The sequence below is a fragment of the Gallinula chloropus genome (assembly GCF_964237585.1).
Source record: "Gallinula chloropus genome assembly, chromosome: 15".
Taxonomy (NCBI): Eukaryota; Metazoa; Chordata; class Aves; order Gruiformes; family Rallidae; genus Gallinula; species Gallinula chloropus.
Window position 1 is genome coordinate 7,818,465 of NC_140100.1, and position 13,635 is coordinate 7,832,099.

General features: G+C 40.5%; 1 protein-coding gene across 1 annotated transcript in view; it reads left to right on the plus strand.

Moving 5' to 3' along the window:
- MAD1L1 (mitotic arrest deficient 1 like 1) overlaps positions 1-13,635 on the plus strand; it is a 377,764-nt gene that overhangs the window by 76,259 nt on the left and 287,870 nt on the right. The gene's annotated exons all lie outside the window — the stretch shown is intronic.

A 13,635-nucleotide genomic window follows, 5' to 3' on the forward strand; every position in this document is an offset into this window, starting at 1 on the left:
GATAGAAAAATACACAACTAGCAGTGAGTTTTATGGCATCCCTGGTTGGAGTGAAGGCAGTGATGCAAGGGAAGCGCTCGCTTTTACTGAGGGCTGAGATCTGCAGTAATTCTTTTAGTGACACGTTTAGCTTGTGGTCGTATGGTTGTGTTTTTATTTCATACCATATGCTGCTTTTGATTATGTGTGTGAAAGGAAAAACAAATGTTTTTAGATAACCTGGAAGACTTGGGATATGAAAACATTTAATTATGGGATATAACTTTTTCAAAAGCAGGTGGCTTTAAAACTGTTTATGATCTAACTGCTCTGTATGGTCATAAATGCAATGCTGAAGTAAAACCACAGATTTTGGACTCTTTTAAGCCTAGAGGGTCACCTGTTGTTTATAAGTTTTGAACACTAAAGATAATGGTACTGCTGGAGATAAGTTCTAGCTCCCAAGTTACAGTAGCATGAAATCATCAGACTTTTATTACTGGCAATCAATGAATGCATTTTGTTTTGCATTATATCTGACTGACTTGAAGATAAACCTGAAATGAGCTTCTCCTTGATTAGCTTCTGCTGCTTTTATGCTGTTCCTGTGTCTGCTCAGTCGAGAAAGGAAGGCAAGACATGGATAATAGTGTCTCCAAGTAGTGTAGGTCTCGGTCCAAAGAGCTGGACCATTTGTGTGTTTGGGTTTAAAATGGGGTGGATGATTGAGTGTAGTCTTAAATTTGTCTTTGAACTCGGGGCCTGAGATTTCCAAGTCCTCTTAAAAGCCCTTTTTGGGATAATTTGTCAAATATTGAAGAGACCTTTTTAGCAGCTGTAATCAGAAAGACCAAACAAGTAGTTTCATGAGCAATGAAAAAGCCTTAATTTCCTATGGATTTCTTAGTCTTGGTTAATTAGCTTTCTTTAAACTGAATTGTGCTTAATTTTTCTGTTGATTCTTCATTAGCCTGGAAAACCACCGTCCCTTTTGCCTTGTTAGCTCTGTTCCTGCAGAGTATTTCTGGATAGCAGCGTGTGAGCTGCTGTCTTTGACACTGCAGGATTAGCGATGAGTTTGTGAATTCTCAATTGTCCCCTCAACAGCTGCTTGTTTTCCCAGAACTTGTAGGAAGAACCTGAGCCTTGAGATGTCTGCTATCTATTGCATGTAGGTAAAATTGGCAAACAGGTATTAGAGGGAGGAGAAAAATGTACAAAACGATTGTCCAATCTTGATTTTAAATAATAATGATTTAAAAAAAACCTCCTAAAAACATAACTTGGGTGCTGCATCCAGAGGTGATTGTAGTGATGTTACCTTTTTAATGAGAATAATTTAGAGCTTACATCATTTGCATACGAAGTTATAGAGTAATATTTAATGTTCTCTTCCTTTCATAAGATGATAAAAGCACAGTGGTGTGTGTGTGTACCTGCTTGGAGGAATTTGCATTGTAATATCCAAATACATGTCGTATTTTGATAAAGCATCATTAACCAGTTATTACTCTGCTGAAAAGACAACAATGTTTTTTGAGAATGTGTTGTCTCTGCTTTTATTACAGAGGTTTTTTTTTTGTCACACAGACTTTCACCAGAACCTTTTCTGTGATCTTTTTAATCAGTTTGTGAATGAATGACTCAGGGTGCACTTGTATATTATCCTCCAGTCACCTGGAAAGAATTAAGTGCCACCGTTGCCTGTTGTATCGGTGATTTTATAGAGGTACTTCTGCTTGCAGCATTGATTTGCTGCACCTTCGAATCAGTTGTCATTATTATTCATTCTGAACAATAAATCTTAATTCCCTAATTACTCATTTACCTGCTACTCTAAATTGTGTCGTTTACCCGATGCCATGCAATTAAGAAATTGCAGAGTTTATACAATAGAAGTTGTGTTTTTAATGCTTTCCAGTTGGGCAAATGTAATAGGAAATGGCTTAAGAGGTATATTTAAGTTTCCAAAATATTTTCACAGGTAATGACTTATGAAAGCTTATCTAATTTTTGATAAAGAGAATTCCTCTTGTGCATTTACTTCCTCCTGAGAACCATGAAATGGGGAGTGCAGCACTGCCAAAATGAATGGGCCTCTTCCTCGCTGAGCCTTTTCCTTAACGCAGGACAAGAGTTGGTTAAGGAATCCTTTTTAAATGACTCTTAGCTGACATCCTTGTTTTCTGTAGCTTTGTTGAACCTCAATATTAATTAAAATACTGTCTCTTCTAATACTCTGTGTTATCAGTATTAGAGATGACTCATCTGACCAAAAAATTCACGAATGGCTGATTTGATGCCAATTAAAATATGATGCTGATGAGGTGTCATTTTCATTAATGTGGGTTTGTGCCTGTAGCTGGGAAAGGGGGGAAAAACAGTTTGAAAATGACCATTTGGAAAACCCTTTCCTGTCTTCCCTTATTTACCTTGAATACAAGAAACCCATGCAATTAGTAAGACATTTGTTGCTTTTGTTGTTTGACATCTGAGAAGTGATGCAATTTTTTTTTCCCCTTTAAAAGAGAACCTAGAGCAAAACCACCCCTAGATTACTTTGAAAGCCAGGCCTTTCCTGGTAATCAAGTGTTTACAGAAAGATGCTTTGTTCAAACCTTTTCTGGGGCTCTGTATGCTTAAACAAAGGGCTTTTAGACTTAAACACAGCTGTTCATTTGAAAATGAAAAATCAAATTAAGCAGAACCAGCTTTTGAAAGTTAATGTTGTATAGCAACTGAAACAAAAGAAGAAAATACTGTGTTTTACGTTTCACTTAAATAACTTTTTTAACATAAAGTTTTCAAGTAAAAAGTGTGGTTTCAAAGCTGCTCATCTCTTGCTGTATCCCGCAATAGAACATCTGCGTTCATTCTGACGCGGATGAATGACATGAATTAAACTAAAACCGTTGAAGTGCTCTTTTTAACATAATTACACCTTGTTCATTTTGGAGACACAATGCAAGGATGAAATGCCAATTAAGCCTGGTATGTTAATGAGATTGAGACTGAATAGGGGATTAGAGCGGACACAAATCCCAGTGGAATTGATTTGATATAATCCCTCAAGTTTGTTCTGTTTTCAAATGTACAATAACATTTCTATTAAAATTTCCAGGCATAGAATAAAAACAAAAAAAAATCCCCAAACATGTTCAATGTGGGGTTATGGTTAAAGATGCTGTACACCGGGTCTCAGTTTGGTAATCTTGGTTTTATTGTCTATATTCATCTTAGATTGAAAGAAAACTTTGTAGGAGTTTGATACCTCTGTCAGCTCAGAGTTCTCTGGTGTGTTCGTGCAGTGTGTGTGTCATGGAGTTCCACAGTGTATAAATATTGCTTCACTATGGATCCCCCAGGCTTGTGAGAGTAAGATGTGGAGTGTGTGGAATCCGTGATGTGAATAGACATATCTGTACACGTGTAAATATATTTACATCTAAAATTAAACAATGTAGTGTATAAACACTCTTAAGTCTTAATCCCTTATAATACAGTGTGTGTAAAATAAAAACCAAACAACCTCTCAACCAAACCAGTGGATGCATTTCCCTTATAAAAACTAACTCTAATACCATAATTTTTTAAATTATGTCCTTTGGAATGATCATCCACAACACTGTGTCAGCAGGGGGATGGATCAAGTCCTGGATCTTTTAGGCAGGACAGTGTACCATCACAGCTGGGGATCAGGAGGGGGAGACAAGAAGTAGATGCTAGTTGTTTGTAGTACTTAGGTTGGTAAGCTATACTTATATCAGCTGCATAAAGACAAACAAACAAAAAAACAACATGAAAGATGCATAATAAACCCAAAACTTTTCATAACTGTGAAGATGTTTCCTAGGTAAGTCCCTAGTGCAGGTCAGTAGGGCTTTAGGAGATGATCTAACCATCTCTTCGGGATCACGCTTGTTTTTATGATGAGTGCTGTACCTGTAGCTGATTACTGTGCTTCTGTTACATGACTTCTACTGGCAGATGGAGAACTCCAATGCCACAAGTGTGTGGAGGATAGCTGACTTCTATTCCAGGACCTGAATCGGAGAGGCTTCAAGTCGGGGTGCCTCAAATGGGCTTAGATCCTGAAGAGGAAACTAGAGCAGTCCCCATACAATGTTGCTCAGAGGTCCTGGGCTAAAGTGAAGTACGAAAAGGCATAGCCTGGTTGTTTCAGATGGCCAGTGATGTATCCAACTCAGTGTCTGATTTATTTTCTCTGTCATACATTATACATTTTTTGTCTGCATGGCTGAGGACTTACCTTGTTGTCAGTCACCCACGGTGGTTTTATAAGGGGAAGGTTCACAGATAAACTAGAAAAGAAAGGAGAAAATTCCTTTCTGTTCTTCCTGTACAGTTTAATTTGCTCTTGTATTACTCATAGGTGGAAGCCCTGGGGCTTTTTTATTTGTCCTATATTGTAAAATGTGTGAAGCTCTGAGTTCTCTTTGTGGCAGGGAGTCCAGTTGTTTAAAGAAGCATCATCTGTGCCTTTTGAGGATGTTTGTAGTTCTTTAAATGCAGTTTGGGCATTGTTAAACACCATTACCCTGTTCTGATGCCTTTTGATTAGCTGACCTCTACAGATCAGGAAAGCTGTATGTGGGAAAGTAACTGCTCAAATTAATCAAAATACTGTCCTTCAGTAGTGGATTTGAACCTCTTAGAATGGGTTGTCTTCATTAAGTGTGTTTTTCTTTTGCTACTTTTATTAGTTTATAGCAGCACCATTTGTCTTCAATCTGTCTCTAAATTTGCCTCAAAGCAACTCTTGGGTTAACAGCTAATATTAAAATGAATTATTAATATTGCTCTAGATAATGCTGGCTTGCAGACTGAAGTATTTGGGATGAGTCTGGAGCTTGTGGTACAGCCTCCCATGAACATCAGGGCTGATTTATGCTGACAGTAATTTTCCCCTTCTGTTTCTGAAGCTGAAATTCTTTGTTTCAGTCTTGGTAAGCATTGTGTTCTGCCCTGTACCGGGGCTGAGAGACTCTGTTGTGGCTGGGTGGATGGCAGCTTCTCCTCATTCATTTGTACCTCAGTAATTTCTTGACTGGGCTACAATATCCAGCAACTGACTGAAGCGTGATGCTGTCCGGGGATTAGGGAATGCAGCATTTCCAGGCTCATCTGCACAGTCTGTGGCACTGAGATCAAATCTACTGTTAAATCTTTGTACTCTCCTCCCAGAGAAACCCGAGGTCTCAATGGTTTTGTTCGCTACTCTAATTATCGGTGCCTGGGATATCTAAAAGGCTTCTTGTAATGACATCTCAGCTCTTCCTGTAGGACAGAACTTTCTTAGGTTAAAGATCACTTTGAAGAGGTACTGTTTTTGTCAAGTTGTTAAAAAAAATTAAACTCTTTATGGATCTAAACCTGTTATAAAGCTCTTCCTTCCTCAGCTAAAAGTGTATTTTGATCTTACCCTCCAGAATTAAACTGACTTTACCAATTCAATTTTGAACAGTTTTTTAAAAAAAAAAAAGAGAAGAATTAAATGTGCATGATTCTTTGGGGGTGGAAAGAAGGAAAGGAACCCATAAGCTGTGTGTCATATGTCAGAGTCATAATGCTCCTACTGCAGTGGAACATACTTGGTGCTGTGGTGATAGTGGAGGTGCATGAACCTGATTGGGATACGTTACAGAGGGGAGAAATCAGATCTGTGCTGGATGCACGACTGAAAATTTGCTGGCCACTGAGTCATTGTGCTGGATCTAGTCCAGAGCAGGATTAATCTTTTCACTTAGAAGATTCACTGGCATTTTGACTTCATTTCTTACAGATTAGGTTAAATCTTTTTCCGTTTGGGTAGCAAAGCATCAAAGCGTTGCAGCCCATGGCTGCTGCCTGTGCTGGGGAGTAGGATAAGGGAGGAGACCTGGTTTTGGGATACCAATTCCCTGCAATGCTCCAGAAGCTTCCAGCATCCATATCACTTAGATTAAAAACCCAAACCATTCCCCTGAAATGAGGTTACTGGTTATTGTCTGGTTTTGCTGTTCATAAATAGCCAGGTTTGGGTTCATCTGGCTTCTAAGATTTGGAGCTTGTTTTTTATGTGAAATGTATTGGGAACACTGGAACTAGATGTGTTAGAATAAAGTAGTGACATTTTTAAGCTGAGAATTTACCCGTGTATGAAGTAATTTACTGAGACAGTTGGCTTATAGAACTGTCTGATTATAAAATATATAACTGAAGCTTTATTCCTGACATTAATTTAATTATTTTATATAAAGCTTTTTTTTTTTAAGAGAGAAATTATGGCTGAAATGATTCTGAGCTCTAGTTCAGCTGTTTTGATTGTCCTGTCCTCTGGAATAGCATCCCTTAGTAAGGACTTCATCTGATCTTTGTGCTTGTATTTATTTAGCTGCTCACACCTTGGTTATTCACCCCAGGCTTGTCTTGCATTTCTTCTCACTCTCTGCTCGCTTTTCCCAGCAGTGCTTTGATGTAAATCTTGTTCTGTTTTTTTAATAGATAAGGAAAATGAATGACATTTTACGAAGGTGTAGAATCTTTCCAGGGTTTGTTTTGTTGCTGCTGTATGTCACACATACAACTTCCACACAGAGTTAGAACCTACAGCTGAGGAGCTGGGGTTAAATCACTGTGCTGTCTCTCTTATCCTTTCTGCTGTTCTTCCCACGTTCACTTGAAATGAGGGGTGATCCATATTTGTTCAATACAGCTGTTCAATACAGCTTTCTTGTAATCAGACTTCAGTGACTGTAATAACAGATACCGCCTTTCATGGAGTCGGACAGTGAAACTCTGATCATTACTTATCTGAGCGTAGATGTTTTGCCCCAGGCAGCTGGTTAGATAAATTCCTATCTTTATCTTTGAGTTTTCTAGATGTTAGGAGCGTACTCCTTTCTCTGTGATGCTTCTCTTGGAAGCTTTTGCTCTGAAGATTGTCTGTAGTGGTTACTTAGTCTTGTATAGTATCAGCCTAGGGATCTAGAAGGGATCTGCAGTTGGAGTTGGATAATGCTGCAACTACTACTGCAGCTTTACATTGTACGTGAGTGAGATGTCAGTGATTTCGGTTTGCAAGGGTGAACAGCAGCGCGGCTGAAATTAGTGGTACCCTTTGCCTCTTGGCATCTTTCCTGCTTGGGCACAGCAGAGTTTCTCAGTTGGAGGCACTGCCTTGAAGCCCATTTTGGTAGCATATTTCTTTTGCTGATAATTTACCATCCTGACAGCTGCTTAAGGAGCCCGTTGTATGTATTAGCTCTGCCAGAATGTGTAATTACAGCAGGGTTGACCCATGAAATGTCTCCCATTTGTTCAGTTCAGAGGATGGGATGGCTCCCCTCAGCTCAGCAGTGTGACTCCAGGAGGGAGGTGAGGTGTGAAGCCACGTCAGTGTGCAGGGTTAGAAGGATCAGATGCTCTGAACACGCTCGATAACCGTGGCGGGTCAAATGCCTTCTCCCACAGTGACTGCAATATTTGGTGTTGGCTTCTACAAGGCTCTGGCTGGAGCAGTAGATAATTGTGGGAGACATTTATCCCTCTGTGGTGTTGATCTCATTGTCTTCTGGCTGTTGTAGCATCACAGCACCAACCTGATCGTAAATGCATAATTTAAGGTTCTGAGACAGTATGTTAACAAAAGTAGAATCCCCAGGTTTGAAAATTACTGCAAATAAAACTATACTTGGCAAAATAAAAAAGTAAAGTTTCTACCTAGCTTAGAAAATCGAAGGCTTTTCCTAATGATTTTATTCAGATTGCCAGTAAGTTACAGAAATGGGGCTGTTTCCTTGTTTGCTGTAGTCATGTTCTTTGGGTTTTGTCATTAATAATGTATTGTGAATATCAATTAAAATCTAAGCAGAAATTCAGATTTTTTTCTCTGAGCCAATTGAAAATGAAACATTGTTTCAAAGGAATATTTTCCTAATTTAAGAGGGGGGAAAAAAGCAGCCCAAGGATTCAAAGTTGGTGTGTGAGAAATCTTGATAATTAGAAAATGATTCTTCCGGCTCACAGCTGACAGGGGATGGTAAATCTCACACATGGAAAAAGAAAGAAGAGAAAGGAATAGAAAGCAAATTGGTAGCCCCCCGTTCCTTCACTGATGGCAAAAGCAGGTAATTAGGTGATTTCTCTCACCCTCTGACATCTGTAAACGAGAGGCTGTTAATAACCAACCTGTAACAGAAATGACAAATATGAACACAAGGATAAAATAAAAACCCACAACCTGTCGAGGTTGTTCTGAGGGTGAAGGTGAATCTTTGGGCAGTGCCACAAGTTGAATACTTGCAGATAACCCAGCTTGAGGCTCAGTCAGTGCTGGCTTCTCAGAAGCCATCCTGCGGGTCACCAAGATGTAGATGGTGGCTAGAAGTGTATCCTCTAGTGCAGCCTCTCAGAACATGCTGATAGTTGGAATTCGGAGTAGAGGATATGTATACGTGGTTTTGAAGTGAAGTCAAAACAAGGGATGGACTCAGTGAGTTGCTTTTAAGGGAGGAAGTCCTGCTGTGGTGGGATTATCGCTGGCAGCAACTGGGTGTTGATGGGGATGGCATCTGAAACCTGTCCCTGCTGCCCGTGGGTGGTGAAGGACCCTCTGTGTGGCAGCAAGATTTGAGAGATGGCACTGAACTCACACTACTGAGAGTCAGATCCTCTTGGATAGGATGCCTTGCTCTTTTCCAGGCAGTGAAGCTGAACCCAAATTCTCTTGCTTCTGAGTGGAAAGGCTGGGCTGTGTTACTGCTGCACTAGGGAGCGCTCAGGCATCAACTCCCACCTTCCTGGGGTTTGCTGGTGGGTTTGGCTTTTGTTAGCTACCAGAAAGGATTCATGGTGATGTGTCTGAAACACTTGCTTTGTTTCCCTTAACAAAAAGGAAAGTGAGTTGATGCATTGTGATAATCAGGGTGCTGCTTCTCAGTGAAGAATCCTTCCCCAGCGCTGGTTGGGGCTGTGGACCACTGCAGAGCTCGTGCTCCTCCAAGCTCAGCGTGTGCCTTGTTTCCATAGTGGGGGTATCGTCAGCTCGAGGACTGGTGGGATTTAATCAGGCCTTTCCTTTTCCTGTTTGCACTCTGCTCCATTTTCCTATTAAATGGTGATTGCACATTGTTGAGGGAGGCAGTCAAGTGTAAATTTCATTTTTTGCTTCAGCTAATGTTGCTGTTAGAGGTGGCTTTGCACATCTGTGAATATTCACTGAAGTAGGAGGAGGAAAATCAATAGATGTAGCTAAAGTGTTGGGTTTTTTTAAAAAAATAAGGCAGTAGGGGAGATTTTGGGGTAGAGGAAGCTGTCTGTTTTGTTGTGGAAACTTTCTGTTTTCATCTGGGCTTCCGAACGGTTTGTTCTGAGTTTTCTTAGAGTAGACAGAAATGGTTTATGTGTTTCCTTTTGTGAGTTCAGAGGTGGAAAGCAGTAGAAGACACTTTCATTGAGTAAAGGGATGTAAGTGGGAATGAAATCTTCCTTTGTTTCTTTTATTTGGATTCTTTAGGCAAATGAGAGAGTGCATCCAGTTTGGGGGTGGAGGGTTCTTGAGCTGCTTCTCTCGTGTGTCCTGCAAATTCAGAGTGGGCTAAGATTGAGGTGGGGGGTGGTAGTTGATTTAAAGTGTCAGCACAAGATCATTCCCTGTCCAGTGTTCCCAACCCTCCCCTTGTAATGTCACAGAAGCCATGTACCACATCCTCCAGGACTCTGGTACTTTGGAGGAATGTTTTTGATGAAGGAAGCACCAGATATACTTTGTCTTCCCTTTTCTGGTCCCTCTGAGGATGGCCCTCTAAACCTCCTGAGTTCTGAGGGACTTCTTTTTGTCCAGAGAGACTTTTAGAACTCCTTGACTGCAGCGTTACTTCTTGACTGGCACTCAGATTTCAATTACAATTGTTGTTTATTTTTTTAACATACATTTCACTGTTGGCTGGGTTCCTTTTATTGTCACCTTTTCATTCACCCTGAAGTCTCAGGGTTGCTCATATTGCTGAGATTCTTCTTCCCTTCTGTTTTCCCTAGCCTTTAACACACAAACATTTTGTTATTGTAGTCCCTTCTGCTCATCATTTGTCATCCTTGCTTGAAATCCAGGTGCTGGTTAGATTTTGGATGCATTATAGCTGCAACCCCCAACCCTCCTTTTAAGCTGTAAGCATGACTAAGGACAACAAGCCAGTATTTATTTTCCTTGTTCCTTCCATTGTGTTTGTATTCATTTATTATCCTGCCTTTTAAACAAAGGTGTTCTGTGCAGCTGCTGTCTCTTTCCTGTCTCATAAAACTTCTTGGATACTCGAGGCTATAAAAACCCAGTTGTAATCTGGTTTGGGATTTTCTTTAGAGATTTGTTATCTGTGTGCTACCAGTAAAAAAAATGGTATTGAAACGATTTAATTTGTAGGGAACTTGTGTTCATTGCTATGCTGTAGTTCCTGCAGCTAGGAAGAGTGTCTGCTTAGTGAAGTATTGGCTGTCTCTTTGCAGTGTGGACATGCATCTTCATCACCTCAACTTCTTCACATGTGTTCTTGTTGCTGTCATCTTGTGTTCAGAATAACTCATAATTTTCTCTAATGCTGAGTGTCTGCTCTATGGGAACTACAGACCAGCAAATAAAATTTGTTGGCTTGTCTCCTTCTCTGGAGATATTCCAGACCTGTCTGGATGCCTCCCTGTGCAACCTGTCCTAGGGAACCTGCTTTGGCAGGGGGGTTGGACTCAGTGATCTCTGGAGGTCCCTTCCAATCCCTATGATTCTGTGATCCTATGAACCAGCATAACCAGGATTAGTACCAGTTAAGCTTCAGGGTACCGTGCTGTAAGATGTTATAGAAGTTAAAAAAAGCAGTGAAATGTTAAGGGAAGAAATACACATTTGGGTCTATAAATACAAAGGTACCACACTTGATTCAGAAAGGGTCAGAGCTATAAATAGCTGGAGACATGGTGAATATTCTGCTTGAGTTTTGCTACGCCTTTGTCCTGCTTTTGTATTTTTCCAAAGGCATCTGCCTGGGCTGCAGTTGAAGACAGAGTGCTGGGCTGGATGAAATTCGGTCTGACCCAGCGTGGCTGCTGCGAGTAGTGTGTGGTGACAGTCTTTAAAAATGAAGCCTGTGTGTACTCAGTGCAAGGCGTGGCGGTGTATGAATGTTAATAATAACCTAGGTGGCTGCTCAGGAAATCCATCTTCCCTGTGATGAGGCAGTTAAAGAACTTTCTGTACACCAGGAATAGTCACATAAATTGTGAATTATCGACGGAGCAAATTCACTGTACTTCAGAACCTGCTGGGTTTGAATCTCTAAGCCACCTTCCCATTCACAACGTGAACGTGGGTTTAATTCACTGACTGTTTAAATATGTCATTCTCTGCGAAGAACCCTTGGCTCTCAAAGCCTTTGTGCATGTTAAATTTTCATGGAACGTCTTCGATTAAAATTAAGCTTTTGGAGCTCACACTGTTTATATGCAAAAATTGGTTATCCTCATAAAAATCCCAGGAGGGGAGCAGAAAAATGCAATAAAATTTCACACTGTTTAATGTTCATCACCCTCGGGTATCTAGTAGATTTCCACTAACTAAATGCGAATGTGAATTCCATTTGCTTTAGGAGCTGAATCTGCTTTATCAGCCCAACTTGCTTTGCTACTGCCCATGGAGAGTGTGTTATGAATATCTTCTTTTGAAATGCATTTGTGTTTGTTCAGGTTTTTCTCTTTACTTAACTGAGCTGAGTTTCTTTAAAGTGGTTTATTTTCGGTGACATGCCTGAACATCTTCCATTGGTTCATTTGATCAGTTCTTGGCTGCCTTACCCCCTTATCTCTGGACAGAAGTTGCTTTGTGGAAGGGCTGTAAGGAAGCAGAAGTGTGCAGTACTTTGCTTTGCATTCCCTCCTCATCCCTACTACGTTCCTGAATCAATTGCTTGTGGCTCAGCGCCATAAGGTAAATCTGTTTTATCTGATAAAATATGCTGTATGGTATTACCTGCCATCCTTGACCACAGGTTACTCCAGGTGCTAAGGTTATCAAAAACCTCTGGATTTTTATTTTTGGCTTTGTCATTGTGGTTCAAAATTCACCCCCCTCCTTCGTGTCCTCTGCAAGGACCATGTCCAGATTTCCCTTTGCAAAGAAGCCAATGCACTAGTACAGGTAGAATATAAAAAGCTTCTCCTGAAGATACTGCTGTGCTACCTGCTGGCTGGCACCTCCTTCTTGCCCTCTCTTCAGCTTCCCTTTGGAAACCACAGGCGCTGTATGTTGCCTCCAGCATGGCTCCTCCTGGAACAGCAGGGAATGGCCAATTCCCCATCCATAAGGCTGGAGCGGAACTAACTGGTTTTGTCTCCTCTCATTTCTCTTCTGTTATCTGAAATTGAGGTGTTTTTTCCCCTCTGAGCTGGCTGTCTGCATCTCAGACCTATATCTTTCATTTATCGTAGCCTGGCGTTGGGGCTTCTAATACTGAGAGAAAACATGGCTGTATCTTCTTTCTGGTGGTTCTTTTATGACGATTTCTGGGCTTTGGGGACATGTGGGTTGGGTTTTTTTTTTTCTTTAAACTCTCTTTCAGAGAGGAGATACTATTTGTGCCCCCAAGGTTCTGCTGAGAAATATTTGGCTTTTGAGTTCTCTACGTCTGCAGATACCCACGTAAACATGCAAATAATTCTGGCGCTAGATCTGTCATAGAAATGCATGTTTATCATGTAAATGCTGTAGATAAGCATTGTGACATTCTTAGTAAACACAGTGTTGTACAGATAAATAACTGAGGTACAGGGGAGGTTAAATGCATTGCCCAAGGTTAAGCTGAAAGCCTAAGGCTCGGTGAAGCTTTGAACTTAGATCTGCTGAATCCCAGATAAGAGCCCAAACCTGTTAATTTTCTTCCTTACATGTGTGGCTGCTGCAATTAATTTATAACCATATCATCAAATGCAAAATATTTCAGTGGCTAAACACAAAAGAATTGTTTTATCAGTTTTAAATGGAATTTATTTTTAAGAACTGGCCAACCACTAATAAATGCTTTCAAAGTGTTATGGAAAGCAGAAAATAAATTGCTTTTAAGTCTATCTCGAGGCTGAAGAGAACCCTGTTTGTGTACACGCAGTTACCTGGGAGATTTAATATACTGTTTTGATTTCCTGAGACTGAAGGTGACAACTTTGCTGAGACCTCTCTCCCACGGTGACCGTTGTGGAAACCTGATACATCCGCAGGATTGTTCTTTGGTCAAGATGTGTGATGGGTTTTTTGAAGATGGGCTAAACTTCTAATACTGGTGTTTAGCACTTGAGTTTGCCATGGTGATTTTTCTCATGAGTGTTTTTTTTTTCTTTTTAAATTTTGAAAGAAGAGATTTCTTTTGCTTCCAAAGCGAAACTCTGGTGTTCATGGCTTCTCTGCTGAAGGCTGGTGCAACAGGGAGTTGGCTAAGACTTTACTCTAGAAGCGTATAGCTCAGTGTGTATCCAAGTGTCTCCTTGTGGAAAACCCACAGGAAACAGGTACATAAATGTGCTCTCTGTTGAATTCTTGGTCCCAGTGTTTGGTGAAAACTAGCATCTGCATGGAGGAGAGGGGACTTGGGGGCATTTTTTATTGGAGGGGAAGAAGCACAG